Raw genomic sequence first — 16,055 nt, 5'->3', positions numbered from 1 at the left:
TCTCTCTGCTTTTAAAATTGTCACTGCAGGCTAGTGACTAATTTGACCAATTCTGATTGGCACACTGGAACACCCTTATAATTCCCTAGTATATGGTACCTAGGTACCCAGGGTATTGGGGTTCCAGGAGATCCCTATGAGCTGCAGCATTTCTTTTGCCACCCAAAGGGAGCTCAGACAATTCTTACACAGGACTGCCACTGCAACCTGAGTGAAATAAGGTCCATGTTATTTCACAGCCATTTTACACTGCACTTAAGTAACTTATAAGTCACTTATATGTCTAACCCTCACTTGGTGAAGGTAAGGTGCAAAGTTACTAAGTGTGAGGGCACCCTGGCACTAGCCAAGATGCGCCCACATCGTTCAGGGCAATTTCCCCAGACTTTGTGAGTGCAGGGACACCAATACACACGTGAACTACATATCCCATGTGTAGCGTTACAATGGTAACTCCGAACATGGCCATGTAACATGTCTAGGATCATGGAATTGTCCCCCCAATTCCATTCTGCTATTGGGGGGGTAATCCCATGCATCCCCGGCGCTCCAGCATGGACCCCGGGTACGGCCAAACTAGCTCTCTGGGGTTTTCTCTGCAGCTACCGCTGCTGCCAACCCCTAGACAGGTTTTTGCCCCGCGGGGGCCTGGGCAGCCCAGTCCCAGGAAGGCAGAACAAAGGATTTCCTCTGAGAGAGGGTGTTATAACCTCTCCCTTTGGAAATAGGTGTTAAGGGCCTGAGAGGAGTAGCCTCTCCTGACCTCTGGAAATGCTTTGAAGGATGCATAAGCCAGTCTACACCGGTTCAGGGATCCCTCCAGCCTTGCTTTGGTGTGAAACTGGACAAAGGAGAGGGGAGTCTCTTGAATGCAGAGGTGTGAGGACACAATGAAGACATCTGAGTGGACAGTGCTAGCACGCGACGTCAGAGACCCCTCCTGATAGGTGCTTACCTTTCTCTGCAGCCAATCCTCCTCTGAGGGCTATTTAGGGTCTCTCCTGTGGGTTTCTCTTCAGATAACGAATGCAAGAGCTCACCAGAGAACTTCTCTCTTTGACTTCTGCCAAGGATCGACCGCTGACTGCTCCAGGACGCCTGCAAAACCACAACAAAGTAGCAAGAACACTACCAGCAACATTGTAGTGCCTAATCCTGCCGGCTTTCTCGACTGTTTCCTGGTGGTGCATGCTCTGAGGGCTGTGTGCCTTCATCCTGCACTGGAAGCCAAGAAGAAATCTCCAGTGGGTTGACGGAGTCTTCCCCCTGCTACCGCAGGCACCAAATTTCTGTTTCACCAATCCTCTGGGTCCCCTCTCATCTCAACAAGCGTGGTCCCTAGAATACAGGAGCTGTATCCAAGTAACCCCCACAGTCCAGTGGTCCTTCTGTCCAAATTTGGTGGAGGTAAGTCCTTGCCTCCCCACGCCAGAGTGTAATCCTGTGTACTGCGTGAAATGCAGATGCTAGGGCTTCTGTGCACTCTTGCAAGGATTCCTTTGTGCACAGCACAGCCTAGGTTCCCAGCACTCTGTCCTGCATTGCCCAACTCGCTGAGTTGACCTCTGGCTTCCTGGACCCTCTTTTGTGTTGCTGAGCCGACCGATGTGCTCAGATTTCTTGACTGCCTATTCAAGTGCTTCTGCGGGTGCTGCCTGCTTCTGTGTGGGCTCTCTGTGTTGCTAAGAGCCCCCTCTGTCTCAACATCCAAGTGGAGACCTCCTGGTCCTTCCTGGGCCCGGGCAGCATCCTTCATCTTCATCCATGAGTCTTACAGCTACAAGGCTTGTTTGCGGTCTTTCTGTGTGGAAAGAGCTCTGCATCCTCCAGCACGCCATGCGACATCTTCTGACCTTAGGAGAAGTTCCTGGCACCTTCTGTTGTTGCAGAATCTTCCGCTTCTTCCACCCAGAGGCAGCCCTTTTGCACCTTCATCCGGGGTTTAGTGGGCTCCTGCCCCCCGGACACTTGCGTGACTCTTGGACTTGGTCCCCTTCCATTGCAGGTCTTCAGGTCCAGGAATCCGTCTTCAGTGCTTTGCAGTCAGTTGTTGCCTTTGCAGAATCCCCTATCCCAACTTTACTCTCTTTCTGGGGTAGTAGGGTAACTTTATTCCTACTTTTCAAGGTCTTGGGTTGGGGTATCTTGGACACCCTTAGTGTTTCCTTACACTCCCAGCGACCCTCTACACACTACACTAGGCCTGGGATCGATTCATGGTTCTCATTCCACTTTTGGAGTATATGGTTTGTGTTGCCCGTAGGCCTGTTGTCTCCTATTGCATTCTATTCTGTTGTACAGTGTTTGCACTACTTTTCTAAGTGTTTTAATTACCTGATTTTGGTTTGTGTGTATATTTTGTGTATTTTACTTACCTCCTAAGGGAGTATATCCTCTGAGATACGTTTGGCATATTGTCACTAAAATAAAGTTCCTTTATTTTTAGTAACTCTGTGTATTGTGTTTCTTATGACATAGTGCTACATGATATAAGTGGTATAGCAGGAGCTTTGCATGTCTCCTAGTCCAGCCTAATCTGCTCTGCTATAGCTACCTCTATCAGCCTAAGCTGCTAGAACACTACTAATTTACTTATAAGGGATAACTGGACCTGGCACAAAATGTAATACCACTAGCTATAAGCCATGCCAGCCTCCTACAATACGTGCTTCGGAATGCGTCACAATAAGGAAATTGGAAAATACCTTGGTGAAATCAAGTATTTCCCAAAAGGTGGCATTAAACTTTTTGTACTGCATTAGTTTACCATTTTTCCTTACATATGGGACAGCACCAAATTGCAATGGGTTTTGTGGTAGCACACCAACAGCAACACCCATTGCAAACACCTTCCACACTACGAAGCACATTATGAGAAAGTGGCGCACTGGTTCCGATGAGACAGTCTTCTTGCATCCCTTTTGCCCCTCCTAACAATATGGTTGTGTGGTACTTACTATCCGGGGCACCATGGCTGTTATTACCACAAAAGAGTCAGAATCTTTGATTCTCATATGGTGCTTTGCTGGACTAGTGTAAAAACAAAATGTGATGCTAATGCAGCAAAGGTCAGGGAGACCCGTAGATTATGATGGGTGCATCACATTTTCACCTGCCCTCAGAAGGCATTAGAAATGATAGAAATAAATGAACATTGAAATCTTGTAAAATTGACTATGCCATTTTTTCTGGTATACCCGCATGGAAATGCCCCCCTTGCATACACGATGGTACTCATTACAACCGTGGCCGTCGGTGATAAAGCGGAAGCAATACCGCCAACAGGCTAGTGGTAAAAAAAATTTAATTATGACCACGGCGGAAACCGCCCACACAGCCACCTTAACACACCGACCGCCACTGCGGTAGCAACAAGCACCGTGGCGGTAACTGCCAACAGCCAGGTGGAAGACAATGTTCTGCCCACAGTATTGCAATAGGCCTATCTGCCAACTTTGTCGGGGCGGTACCAACGACATCAAAAGCACGGCGGAAACAGTACACAGAAGGCAAAGGACTCACCTCTGGAGACCCAAGGAAGAACCACGACTCCATGGAGCCTGAGTTGCACATCTTCCCCATGCTTGTTTATCTCCTCATGCACTACGAACAGCAACGACAGCGAAGACAACCACTGTAAGTACTGCCACCTAGCACACAAGGAAGGGGGGAGGAAACAGAGAGTGACACACACACGCAACATGCAACACCCCCACCCCCAACACCATACACACAAACAGATGCAGTAACATTACATATTCGCCCCGTACTCCTCAGGAATAATGCAAGGACAAAAGGAATTGATTAAAGTGAGTGTAATAAGATAAAATACTAGAAAATTGTGCTTCAAAATCAAAACTGTATATACATACATACAAATGGAGGGACTCTGCGCAGTCTTCAATGTCCGTGGCCCACAGGGCCACATCACATAGGCCAAGGCCCCACTTGGCTCCTGCATCAACACGGAGAGAACACTGCAGGGGTATCAGGTTGAAAATACACAGGCACCTCAGGGGGACGGGGAATGGGGGCCCCTCAGCCAGAAGATGGTACAACCTCACTGGTCCTGGAGGGGGCTACATGCCCTGTGCGATGTCCTAGTGAGTGCAAAGCCACAGTCTCTCTAGTGGGTGGTATGCCCACTGCTTGGTCCTGGGAAGTGCAAGGCCACAGTCTCTCTAGTCGGTGGTTTCCCACTGCTTGGCCCTGGGGGGTGCAAAGCCACAGTCTCTCTAGTGGGTGCTTTGCCAACTGCTTGGTCCTAGGGAGTGCAAAGCCACAGTCTCTCTAGTGGGTGGTTTGCCCACTGCTTGGTCTTGGAAAGTGCAATGCCACAGTCTCTTTAGTGGATGGCTCCTCCACTGGTTCTGGAGGGGGCCTTGTGCCCAGTGTTCTTCATCCTGGCACAGATGTGGTGAGTGGATGGCTTCTTCCACTGGTTCTGGAGGGGGACTTGTGCACAGTGTTCTTCATCCTGGCAAGGATGCGGTGAGTGGATTGCTTCTTCCACTGGTTCTGGAGGGAGCCTTGTGCTCAGTGTGCTTCATCCTGGCAAGGATGGGGTGAGTGGATGGCTTCTGAAAACAGTTCTGTAGTGGGCCTTGTGCCCAGTGTGCTTCATCCTGGCATGGATGCAGTGAGTGGCTTGCTCCTTCCACTGGTTTTTGGGGGGCTTTGTGCCCAGTGTGCTTCATCCTGGCAAGGAGGGGGTAAGTGGATGGCTTCTTGCACTGGTTCTGAAAGGGGCCTTGTGTCCAGAGTGCTTCATCCTGGCAAGGATGGGGTGAGTGGATGGCTTCTTCCACTGGTTCTGGAGGGGGCATTGTGCCCAGTGCGCTTCATCCTGGCAAGGATGGGGTGAGTGGATGGCTTCTTCCACTGGTTCTGGAGGGGGCATTGTACCCTGTGATGCAGCACTTGGGGAGATCAAGGTCACAGTCTCTCACCTGGGTGTCACACCTAAAGGATTTGCAGGGTCTAGGACACACTACAGCCCATGGAGGCAGGACTACACACTGCCCGCTGGCGGTGATGGCTGCTTAGTAGTGACAGTGGCAGTGCTGGTGTCAGGGATGCCAGTGGAGGGGGGTGGCTCCAGCCCTTCCCCTGCAACATCGGGCGGCTCAGAATCAGTCCCGGCACCAGGCCTCCTGTCCTTCCTGCCAGCACGTGCAGGCCCCTTGCCCTTCCCCTTTGCAGCTGGTGGTGCCCCCTTGTCCTTCCCCTTGGCAGCTGGTGGTGCCTCCTTGCCCTTCCCCTTGGCAGCTGGGGGTGTCTCCTTGCCCTTCCCATTGACAGCTGGTGGTGCCTCCTTGCCCTTCCCCTTGGCAGCTGGTGCAGGCACACTGTTAGTGCTGATGGTTGGTTCCCTGGAGCCTCTCCCACCTGCAGTAGCTACCGACACTACTGTGGCCATGGACTGGGTGGCTGAGATGCTCGCCTGGGTTCTGATCACCCTGGCCCGACGTGAAGGACGGGGGGTCAGTGATAGGGAAGAGGTCAACGGCAGAGAGGAAAAGCTTCTTGGGACAGTGGGGTGGGAAGTGGGGAGGTTTGGGAGTGGAGTAAAAGGGAGTGGTTGTTGGAGGTGTCTGTCTTCTGTGTTTGGATGCCGGTGCATGGGCTGGATGCTGTTGTGAGGTGGATGGCTTTTGGGTGTCTGAGTGCTTGCTTTAGTGTACTTTGGGAGGATGGGGCACAGGCACAGTGGGAGAGGGGACACAGCGGACGTATGCATGGGTGTGGGGGTGGTGACTGCCATGGAGGGGTGTGTACTAATAGGCATAATGGGGATGGGGGTAGTGGATGATGATGTCGTGCTTGCAGGTGTGAGTGGAGATGCTACTGGGAGGTTGGTGGACGAGGAGGAGGAGGGGGACACAGTGGAGGCAGTGGATGTTGGTATGTCTGCATCTCAATGGTGTTTGTGTGAGTGCCTGTGGGATGATGTGTGGTGCTTGTGTTTCCCTGATCAAATCCTGTATGTTGTCTTGGGTGCATGCTGGTCTGCCTGTGTGCTTTGGATAGGTTGGGGTTGAGGGGAATGGGACTGGGTAGAGGAAGTTGGAGGTGGGGAGGCTAGAGACAGGGACAATGGCTGCCATCAGGGAGGAGGCCAGAGCCTGGATTGATCTCTGTTGGGCCGCCATTCCAGAGATTTCACTCCAGGAATGCATTAGTTTGTTGCAAATGGGATGCCAGCCCCTGGATGGCATTCACTATGGTTGACTGCCCAACAGAGATAGATCGCAGGTGGTCAATAGTCTCCTCACTCAGGGCAGCAGGGCTAACTGGGGCAGGGCCTGAGGTGCCTGGGGCGAAGGAGATGCCCATCCTCCTGGGTGAGTGGGCATGGGACACTCGATGAGGGGCTGCTGGGAGGGCAGAGCAGGTACAGGGGTGGCGGCTGTACCTGTAGTTGGGGTGGGCACAGAGGTGTCCGCCACCAGCAGGGAGCTTCCATCGGAGGTGGTATCACTGTCCGAGCTGTCCCCTCCTGTCTCCGTTGTGGTGCTCCGATCACTCTCCGTCCCACTGGTGCCCTCACCGTCGGTGGATTCGGCCTCCTGGGCCCCGTGGGATGAAGCTCCCTCCATCGCCAGAGCCTCTGCTCCTACGCCAGATGATGCTAATGCACATAAGGACAGGGTGACAAAACAAAAAGGTGGGGAAGAGACAAAGGATACACTTGGTCAATGGCAGCAACAACACCACCGTTGGCATACACGACACACACACAGGGAACCTACGCTCTAGGCAAAGCACTACCAGTCACAATGCTAGTCACCAGCCCATGGACAGGAATACATAACGCCAGTAGCAGCATACCTGACACTCACAGACCCCTGCCCAGTAGTGGATGCCTACTAGCTTGGTAGGAGTTGGTGTTCATCAGCCCCTGCCTAACATGGAACCTACTCTGCAATGTCCGGCCTGGCCTAGGGGCACTCACAGGATTGCATCCCCCACCCGGAAACCACCCCACCATGCTCAAGTAGTACATTGGGAAACTATACTCACCCCCTTGTGGCTGCTGTGATGCCCTCAAGTGCCCTTCTAGCTCCGGATAGGCCACCGCCAGTATGCAGGCAATCAGGGGGGTCAGGGTTCGACGGGCACCCCTTCCTTGTTGGAAGGACATCCCCAGCTGGGCCTCTGCCGTTTTCCTTGCCCAGCAGCTCAGGTTCTCCCACCGTTTCCGACAGTGGGTGCTCCACCTGCCGTAGACCTCCAGGGTCCGCACGTCCTTGGCGATGGCATGCATATACCCTTTTTCTGATAGACCCTGACCTGCAGAAAAAGAAACATAGAAAAAGATATTAGTCATACCGTTCAGTCCATTACACTCATGGCCCACCATAGCCCTCACATCCCCTTACGCACAGACATTTCCCACCACACATGCAGCACACTGCCCAGATCCCTTCCACCAACCCCCCTTACAGAAGGCCCTCTCACACAGGACTCTGTGCACCCATGCCCCTTGCATCATGCTCACAGTGTACTCACCTGTTGGTTTGGAGGCCCATACAGCATTCGGTACTGGGGTAGGACCCCATCCACCAGTCTCTCCAACTCCGCAGCAGTGAAGGCAGAGGCCCTTTCCCCAGTGACACAAGCCTTGGTCAGTTCCAGACACATGTCACAGCAGCACACGCAGTGTAGGTCCTCTCCTGTTGAAGGTCAGGTAGCAAGTGAGTGAACAGATAGAAAATGGTGGTTACGTCTGCGGTAGTACATACCGTCACCGCCGGCGTACATCACCATTGGCCACTGTAATTCATAGGGCCCAATGACAACCAATGAGGAGTTGCACAGTGGTACTCGACAGCCTCCCGCAATAGCGCACATCGTCAGCGGCATTACATCATTTCCACATGTTCATCTGCACAGGACAGGTGGGTGCCATTTCGGGGGGGGGCAGGCCATGGCACCTAACTGCGTGACAGTACACATAGGCACCATTTGGGCCTATCCAACAACATACTATTACAGTCACAACATGCAATGCAGTGTAGTGTTTGGAAATGTGGTATACTGACCAGCTGCTCCCCGTTTTGCCCCCTAGATTACAACTGTTTTGGATGAATAGGAGATGGAGACATCCACCCGTGTACAGACCCCTGGTGGACTTGGCAACAATGCAGGACAGGCACAACATCCTCACCTATAGACTGGACAGGGCCACAATCACAGAGCCATGTGCCCAATTGTAGCCTGACCTGATATCTGCTATCCGTCAGCCCACTGGGATCCCCCCTCTTGTGCAAGTCCTATCTGCGCTCCATTTCCATTTCTCCTCAGAAGTGACAGTGGGCTTGGCAGCATGAATGTCTCCTCCAGGTGGAGGATTTGGCCACAGTGAAAGCTGACTTCTGTGCAATGGGACATATCCCCAACATTATTGGGGCTATTGATGGTACACATATTGCATTTGTCACCCTCCCCCGTGGACAAATGAACCGGTCTTCTGAAATCGAAAGAGCTTTCACTTCATGAATGTGCAGACAGTGTGCCTGGGTGACCAGTAAATCTCCCATGTAAATGCAAAGTATCCTGGGTCTGTGCATGATGCCTTTTTCATGAGGAATAGCAGCATCCCATAAGTGATGGCTCAACTCCAGGGGCACTGGGTGTGGCTAATAGGTGAGCCCAGAAGATGTTGCCACCCAGTAGATGTTGGTGTATGGGTATGGTGTGGGCCCTAAGGGTTTGTGTGTGGCCAACAGTTGTCCTTAGATATTTGCAGGTGACTCCGGTTACCCCAACCTCTCATGGCTACTGACCCCTGTGAGGAATGCCAGGACAAGGGCAGAGGAACGTTACAATGAGGCACATGGGCGAACAAGGAGAATAATAGAGAGGACATTTGACATCCTGAAAGCCAGGTTTAGTTGCCTCCATCTAACAGGTGGATCCCGGTACTACTCACCGAAGAAAGTGTGCCAGATCATCGTGGCATGCTGCATGTTGTATAACCTTGCCTTAAGACGCCAGGTGCCTTTTCTGCAGGAGAATGAGGCGAGAGATGGGCGTGTGGCAATAGTGGACCCTGTGGACAGTGAAGATGAGGAGGAAGAGGATGAGGACAACAGAACAGCTATTATACGACTGTACTTTCAGTGACACACAGGTAAGACACTGTAACTTCCCTTTGCATTGACAGTTTTGTATTTGACATTGTACATGGCAGGCAGATTCTCCCAATTCTATTGCTCTTTACTGTACTCTTTGACATCTCTATTTTCTGATATCTGTGTCCCACTCTTGAACCTGGTGTGTTGATTGCAGCCAACTACAGGTCATTCCAATGTATACATTACTGTACAGTTGTATTACAGTGTTTAAACCTTGTTAAACTAATACATAGTTAAATCATTTGACATACTCAATACTTTTTTGTCAAAGGGTGTTTATTTAACTGCTAATAAGTAGAGGGGTAAAGTAGAGGGGTATGTGCAATGGGCTGGGGTGATGGTGGAGGAAAGTCCAGGATAGAGACCAGTTTATTTGTATCACAGGTGCAGTGTCCAAGGGGACATAGGAAGGGGAGCAATGGCAGTTCAAGGTGGACAGGGTGACAGAGTGGGACACAAGGGTGACAATCAGGAGAGTCTTATTTCCTGGCAGGGATCTTGGCAATGTTCTCTGGCTTCTGCCTGGATCGCAAGGACCATTTGTGGGGTGGTTCTTCTTCTGCAGGGGGAGGGGTGCTGATGGCCTGTTGTTCCTGTGGCAGGGCTTCCTATCCACTAGGGGCAGCGGAGGTGTAGGGCTGTTCATCGGTGTGGCAGGTGTCAGGGGCCCGGTTGTGTGCAATTGCCTCCCTCATGGTGTTGGCCATGTCTGCCAGCACCCCTGCAATGATGACCAGGGTGGTGTGCATGTCCTTCAGGTCCTCCCTGATCCCCAGGTACTGTCCTTCCTACAGCCGCTGGGTCTCCTGCAACTTGTCCAGTATCTGACCCATCGTCTCCTGTGAATGGTGGTATGCTCCTAGGATGTTGGTGAATGCTTCGTGGAGAGTTGGTTCTCTGGGCCTGTCCTCCTGCTGTTGCACAGCAGTCCTCCCAGCTTCCCTGTTGTTCTGTGCCTCTGTCCCCTGAACCGTGTGCCCACTGCCACTGACCCCAGGTCCCTGATCATCCTGTGTTTGTGGGGTTACCTGGGGTCCCTGTAGTGGTGGACACACTGCTGATTGACGTGTCCTGGGGACAGAGGTATGGGGCCGCTGGGTGGGTGCTGTGGTGGTGTTTGCTGAGGGGGAGGCTCTATGGTGGTATAGGACTCTGCCTGGGTAACCAACTGTCCTGACATCACTGATGGGTCAGGTTGGTCATCCAGATCCAGGTGACCAGAGGTGCTGTCATCACTGAGGGCCTCTTCTGTGGGGGGACTGGATGTTGCTGGCCCCTCCTCTCTGGTTACATCGTGTGGGGGAACTGTGGGGATGAAAATGCGGTGTTATTGTTTCTGCGTGTAACATCTTGTGCATGGGGGTGTTGCCCTGTGTGGTTGTGATTGCCCTGTCAGCTTTGACTTGTGTGAGTAGTGATTTTGTGGGCTAGGTGATTCTCTCTAATATGCATGCTTTAGGGATGGATTTCCATCCAGGGCTGTGAGTGATGTCCGTGCATTGGTGGTGCATGCCGGGCTTGGTATTGGGAGGGGTGGTGATGGTGGGGTGCATGTGAGGTGGTGAAGTGATGGGGTGAGGGTAGGTGTGGGGGTATGTGATGGCATGCAGGTAGGGTGGTGATAGTAATAGAGATTTGACTTACCAGAGTCCAGTCCTCAAGCAGGTGAGTCAAAAAATGAAGCAACATAGCGTAAGGTAATTGGCCCCTACATAACACAAAACTGATCTGAGTAACATAGAACGATTGTAAGTGCTGCAAATCAACATTGCATCACTTAGGGGTGTGTTGTGTTTTGCGGAAGCGTAACAAAATCGTTGTATTTCAAAACCTAGAGCAGGAGACAGAATAGTAGGCCAAAATAATATCTTTAAAAAATGAGCGAACACCATCCACATGTCAGGAGGGCAACAACTCTAACCCCAGCCAAGATGACCATACAGCAGACGAGGGGAGGAGGCAGAGGAAGATCAATTCCAGTGAGTAGGAGGACTTAATATTAATATCTGAGGTGACAAAAAATGAACACCTTCTCTTTGTCACCTCCAAATTGCCATTTGGGAAGAAGGCAGCCATTTGGCAATTGATACTGGATTAAGCCAACAGTGTGGGGCAAACACAAAGGAGTTGAAGAAGAGGTGGCATGACTATAAGTGCTGGACCAAAGAGACTGGAGGAGGACTTGAATACCAGGAGGACTTGGACCCTCTATATGAGCAGGTGGCATCACTCATCCCAGCAGAGTTGGAGGCAGGAGTTGCCGAACAGGACAGTGCTGTATTTGAGGATCAGGAAGAACTATAGGGTAAGTGAAAACAAAGGACCATATGATTGAAACCTTCATGCAGTGCAATGCAGCAAAACACGTTGCTGTGGTGAGCTGTGCTGTGGGCATTTAAAGGGCAGGAATATCTCACATATTGACTCATACATCACAAAACTGTGAATTAATTGCCCAGTCACATATGTTAATGTCCAGCCCTGCCAGGTTTCTCTGATCTATGCATGATGTGTTGGACCAGTCTAGGTTGCCCAATACATCCTGGGATTTGTAGTCAAATCTACAACATGATAGATTTTGGCTATATGTCCCACAACAGAAAGCAAAAAAATGGACTGGAGCAACACAACATGCATGGATTTTGGAAAATGTGCAAATATGTCAGTCCTAATGCGGGCTCCTTTGCACCATAAAGCAAGTGTGCTTGTCTTGGGGCTATGCAGTCAAACATGGAAGGTAATGTAATATAAAGTAATGCTCTTTGCCAGAGTACTAGTTTCTCATCCAAGGGGGTATCCAGGTGCTAAGTTTGTGCAGGCTCTCCAAGTAGGAGAAAAGCCATGTGTACATTCTTTAGAACTAAACCCCAGCTGTTCTGATGTGCTGGGTGAGGTATTTATAGGTGCTGGCTGCAATGTAAGAGACCTCCCTATCTCCTATTTTGCTATTTTACACATACAGATATTGATGGTGGGGTTTAAAGCAAAAGATGCACGACAGAGGCCCATGCTTGTTTTTTTGGAAGAATAGATGATGTGTGATCTAGTTGTTTCCTGGCCAGTGTAGTACCTTGTAGGTGTGGCAGAGCAGATTGAACAGGCAGTCTCTCTGAATGGGAAGACATTGTATCTCAGTAAGTAGAGGGGGGAAGTGAGTGCCACAAGGTAGGCTGAGTAATATTCATACCCTGCTGTGTAGTATATGATCATTCAAATCCTATATAGCAGCCATGCATAGATGCTGGGGTGGAGGGCATTGGTGTACTGTAATCCATATGTGATTAGGACCTGGGGGATGGTGTGACAGTTGGCAGGAGGGAGACAGAAGAAGAGAAGTCTGACTATGCAACATATGTGAAAGCAGGTGGAGGAGAAACAGAGATTTCTGAATGGCCAGGCTAGGCTAGGTGTCTTGGATGATGGACAGCTGTCTGGGGTGGTTGGAGGGTGAGAGGTTTGGGCCTAATTGTGTGGGTAACAAGGGCAGGTACATGTTGCAGAAAATACTCACTGACATCTAGTAGGATTCAGTATGGTCCATTACTCTCACATACAGGCAGGCCTGCTAGACAATTGCATAATGTAACACATGGTAATGTTTGTGTCTTTTGAGAGTCAATGTATGATTTGGGTGCCATTAGTGTATGAAATCAAGTAGAGTGCCTAGGTCTGAATGATGATTGCCTGAGGAGTCATGTACTAGAACGACTGAGTGTGGCTGAGTGAAGATAATAGCTGGAATCTCAGATGAGTATCTTGGGTGCATAGGAAATGGAGGGAGCTTGAGATGATGCATATTTTCAATTGTGATTTTGGTTTTCCCCTTCAGAGTCAGCTGTCAGTGTCTACTGTTTTGGACTCTGGAGCTGAATGTGGGTGCTATAAAACTACTGGAATGATCAAACAAAATATAAATAATGGTATATACACGTCGTTACCCATTCCTGCAGTGTAGCAAGGTTGTTTGCTGTGTTTAGTTACGTGGATGCGTGACTGATATGACCCGTAGGCCACTAATTTTGTGAAAATTGCATGCAAGGCATATTTGTGTGTTTTACTTTTAAAAGGCAGAGTGCAGGAAAATCTGTAAAATTAAAAAATGTTATATGACTAAGGGGGTCATTCCTACATTGGCGGGTGGCAGGCGCCACCCGCCAAGCGGGAACCGCCAATTGGCCGCTCTGCAGTCAAAAGACCGCGGAGGCCATTCAGACTTTTCCGCTGGGCCGGCGGGAGCGCCCGCCGGCCCAGCGGGAAAGGCCCTGCAACATTTAAGCCGGCTCCGAACGGAGCCGGCGGCGTTGCAGGGGTGCGACGGGTGCAGTTGCACCCATCGCGATTTTCACTGTCTGCTATGCAGACAGTGAAAATCATGCTGGGGCCCTGTTAGGGGGCCCCTGCACTGCCCATGCCAGTGGCCTCAGGGGCCCCACAACACCTGTTCCCGCCATCCTGTTTCTGGCGGTGAAACCGCCAGAAAAAGGCTGGCGGGAAGGGGGTCGGAATCCCCATGGCGGCGCTGCTCCGTCATGGAGGATTCTCCCAGCCGGGGGTAATCCGGCGGGACACCGCCGGACCCGGCTGGGCGAGCTGCAGTCGGAATGCCAGATGAAGCACTGCCAGCCTGTTGGCGGTGCTTCCGGCGACCTCCACCCTGGCGGTCATAGACCGCCAGGGTTGGAATGAGGGCCTAAGACACTGCCATGTTGTTAACTGATGTTTAGTGGGAATGCTGGCACTCTGGTGACATGGTGCAGTGTTGTGAAGAAGCAAATGTAACATTAGTGTAGGCACAAAGCAGAAAGCAATGTAAAATGGGCCTTTTACCTGCACTCACTCTTTCATGCAGGGCAGGATAGCAAGCTGAAGAGTTGTGTTGCCTTGTGTGTTATTAAACAAATAATCCTGAGGTAGTGGAGCCAATACTGTACATACTGAGGTAGTGGGGACAATATTAAGATATTGCCGTATGAAAGGCTACAATATTCTAACATAGCTTTATCTACTCCTAATAACATATGCTCCCCATATCCATCTTTACCTTAAATTATAAAAAATTGTCAGAATGTCAGCAAAATCACTTATGTGTACATCTGTCATGGATCAATATTGATATATTCCTATCTCTTTCCAGAGGGACAAACAACACCTCCTAAAGAGGAGCTGGTTCAAGATGACCTACCTGGTAAAGACACCATCGGACGATGACACATTTTGAAAACTCTATTGATTCACCTTCTCTTGTTTTGACAAGTGAAGATGATGTTGCAGGGTCTCCAGAAAAACTGCCTTCCACAGGACAGGCCCCATCTAGTTGTGCAATCTCAGTTGACTACTCCAAGGACCCCAAAGTTGAATTTCAACAGTGAGCAGTAGGAGTCCAGCAGCAAATGACTGATGTGGTGCAGGCAAGGATGGGGACCATAGCAGACACCCTAGAAAGAGTCTGTAGGTGTTTGAACCATAATAAGAGTACGGTTAAGGTGATTACAAACACCTACACTTGGTTCCATTCAATTGATGAGTCCCTAGCTGACATCGCTGGTGTCATGATGCAGTGGGAACAACATCAGCCATCTACTTCTGACCCCAGTGAAGTAGCCATGCAGCTGGGGGACATGGGTAATATCATGGAATCCATGGAGCATAAGTTGGACTCCAACATAACAACAGTGGGTGACCTTAATTGCAATGTCTTGCTTTGTTGGCAAGCCACCAGGCCCTTGTCAGGGATTTGGTGGCTGCCTTACTGGCACAGACAAACGCTGTTGGGGTCACATCTTATGTCTCTAATGTTTATGTTCCTCAAATTCCTCCCTTACAAACACCACCAACTGTGGGGGAGGCGGAACACACATCAGAGAGGAAGATGTGGAGTTCCCCAGTTTCTATTAACAAACCGCAAGATTGGTCAGTCTTCTGGCCAGTATCCTAGTGGTTCTGTGTTGATCATTGTGCCACCTACTTTCTCACCGAGTATTGTACTCTTTATTTGTGTACATGTTGGTCCTGTCCTATAGTGTACTTTAAAACAACCTTATCTTTCCTAATGGCAATCTGTATCTCCTCACTGAAATACTCATTATCTTAATATGCCTTCCAAATGGACTCTGTGTGGACATCAAATTTTTCAAGAAGTGTTGATGTTACCCAAAATAAACATTTATGCTCCCGATAAACAATGTGTGAGACCTACATAATAACCAACAATTTGTCCAAAACCAAGAAGAGTTTTGTATGTGTTTTTTTTTGCTGAAAGGACTACATATACCACAGTAGAAGTGTATTGTCATAAACCACTTCATTGCAACTCAAGTGGAGTGACCTTAAGTTACTTGCATATCCTGTCTTTCAAAATGCACCTACAAAGAGTGCATTCACTGCAATAGCAAAATGAGGAATGTGTTATCCACAAAGGGAATGTCAGAGTGTGATAACAAGCTGCAGTTACTTGAATGACACATAGTGAGAAACTCTTTTTAAACACACAGATACCTGTTATAAATTGGACATTTGAGGCATGTGAGAGCATAACACTGTTCTGATCGCCCACCTATATCTAGCTCAGTGAACAGGACAATGAGATCAACCTAATATGATAACCTAAATGCTCAAACTGAAGGGATTAGGCAGTGAATATATATACATAATCCTGGCCATACTCCTCAAAAATTTGCATCATACATGTGCCACACAAGGATGCACAAGGGCAATCCAGTACCTTGAATGTCACTAAGCAAGAACTACAAGGGCTTCTCGCCGGGCCCTGTGTCCACTGATAAATGGTGAATAAAGATACACTGGGATAAGTAGGGTAAACACTGAGAGTTCTCATGTGTTGAGCATGAGTGTAACCACACATTACATCTATTGTACACTCATACTTTTGCATAAGAGCCAGACCATGGAAGCAAA

This window comes from Pleurodeles waltl, chromosome 3_1 (assembly GCF_031143425.1).
Source record: "Pleurodeles waltl isolate 20211129_DDA chromosome 3_1, aPleWal1.hap1.20221129, whole genome shotgun sequence".
Taxonomy (NCBI): Eukaryota; Metazoa; Chordata; class Amphibia; order Caudata; family Salamandridae; genus Pleurodeles; species Pleurodeles waltl.
The sequence above is the reverse complement of the archived record's forward strand: the minus strand, read 5'-3'. Positions refer to the sequence as shown.